The sequence below is a fragment of the Zootoca vivipara genome, chromosome 2, assembly GCF_963506605.1.
Source record: "Zootoca vivipara chromosome 2, rZooViv1.1, whole genome shotgun sequence".
NCBI classification, from domain to species: Eukaryota; Metazoa; Chordata; class Lepidosauria; order Squamata; family Lacertidae; genus Zootoca; species Zootoca vivipara.
The window spans coordinates 113,262,862-113,264,943 of NC_083277.1; the positions used below are offsets into that span (position 1 = coordinate 113,262,862).

Sequence of the window (2,082 nt, forward strand, 5' to 3'; positions counted from 1 at the left end):
TATGCTTAGAAAACAAGCAGAAGAGAGATGTATTATCGGGTTATATGTAGCCCCGTGTAAGCACGTGCATATGACACATACATGGATACCTGTGGTACATACATATGTATGTACGTATGTATGCCTCCATCAATACATATGCATACACATACTGCCTGCTTGGGTACCACAAAAGGAAGCAGGCTTTCCATCCCTTCTTGTTTCTTTCACCTGATATAGTATTTCTCAATATATATATATCCCCACACGTTCCTTTTCGGGGCACCGAGGAATGAATTATTTTAATCCGCCAGTTCAACTGCCTTAGTGAAGGGAGAGAAAAATTGCAAAGTCAAGGTTATTGGGGGGGGGGGTCGCTACAAAGGTATCAGCCAAAGATGTTTTCTTTGCTACAAAAGTCCTATATTTTCGTGTAAGTCAAATTAGCAGAAATAAATAAACATTATTGGCGTTTTGCTTTGGAATGAGAGAAGCGTTAGAATAAAATATTTTCCCTTTCATGATGATTTGTCTGAGAAATGTCCCGCCTAGATTTTCAAACTTCCCTTTCCTATTTTTTTTCCAGCGGGAGGGAAGGAACGAATGGTTTACCATTGAATACAATATTTCACACTGTGCCATTTAGATATGGATATTACTATTATTACTACTACTATTATTATTTTTAAAGTTTTCGCCCTTTCTTTTGTTGGAAATGGTCTCTTAATTTACGCTTATGTTTCATCAGTCCTGCCCAAGCGGGATTTGGAAATGTGAGTTTTAGAGCTTAGAAAAATGGAAAGCTTTCGAAGGAATTTCCAGGGTTCAATGGCAGTGGGGGTGAATGTGTGAGATGTATTGCAATGCAACCACAACATGGGTTTGCTTCTTCGTGTTGTTTTTTGGGGAAAGGTTTTTTGTCTTTCAAGGTTCTGATCAGAATTCCAAGTAAGTGATTGTGTGAATCTGGCACACACACAAATGAAGAAAGGGGGGGAAATTTGACCAGTAGGCTGCTATAATTGCAAAACACCTCCCCTCCATTGACACACTCACACCTTGGATAAATGTTAGAGCGTTATGCCAACATTCCAGCATATCCAAATTCAAATCCGAGGTGTTTATGTATGTGTATGCGCGTCTGAAGTGTGTTGCAATGGCTGGCTCTATGGAAATTGTATGTGCCTGCATGAGGGTTACTAGGAGAACGTCAGTACAGTATTTTGGGGTGGAATACAAACAAGTGTAGGTTTCGTTTTTGTTTTTCTTTGTCAAAGTTATTCTTTGCCAATAATAAAATGATGCATTTCACAGAGCCTTAACGTCAAAGAAAAATTGAGTCTAGTCCATTGGTGGGTAGGGCGAGGACACAAAACACCCACAGCCAGTTGAACAAACACACAAACAGAAAATTTTCCCCGTAATGTAATTTTCAGAATGGTGTTTTGCCTCGTTTTAAATATAAGCTAGTGCATTTCGAGTCAAGGGTTGAGCTTGCGTGGTGTTGTGGCATAAGCGCTACAGCTAGCTCGAGCAATTATTAAAGTGGTACTGTTGATTTTCAAAATAGAAAAGGAAAGGAAAAAGAGGTGGGGGGAGCCTTCATGGCGTGCTCAAGATGCAGGAATAATTTCACAAAATTATATCCTGTTGACATGTTTGACACGTGGAAAAACTCTGCACCCGAGAAGAGTGCAAACAGCCTCGACGCCATTTGTGCATCACTAAGGCTATCCCTTACGTGAACTATGCATAGTTTTTCAAACCATAAGTTAAGATCTGGCGTTGTGTAAGTTAAGATCTGGTGTTATGCATCTGACGCCCAGGTGAATATTGTGAATGGGAGGCTTAATCCACTGCTTTTTGAGAGACACTGGGTTCTGTTAGCTTGCAGCAATGGTTTAATTAGAATGCTAACATCTGTAAATAATAAACAAGCGAGACGGAGACATTTATTTGAGTATAGTATAGAGATTATTGTATTACTAAAAGAAGGTGCTCTTTTTGTTATTGTTTTTCTTTAAAAAATATATGCAGTCTTAAGCCTAGGAAACTCTCTTTGCTATTCCACAGATACTTATATAATAATATTATTTTTAACAG

General features: G+C 38.8%; 1 protein-coding gene across 1 annotated transcript in view; it reads left to right on the forward strand.

The window, feature by feature from the left end:
• Positions 1–2,082, forward strand: part of HOXC10 (homeobox C10) — a 130,009-nt gene that overhangs the window by 2,205 nt on the left and 125,722 nt on the right. The gene's annotated exons all lie outside the window — the stretch shown is intronic.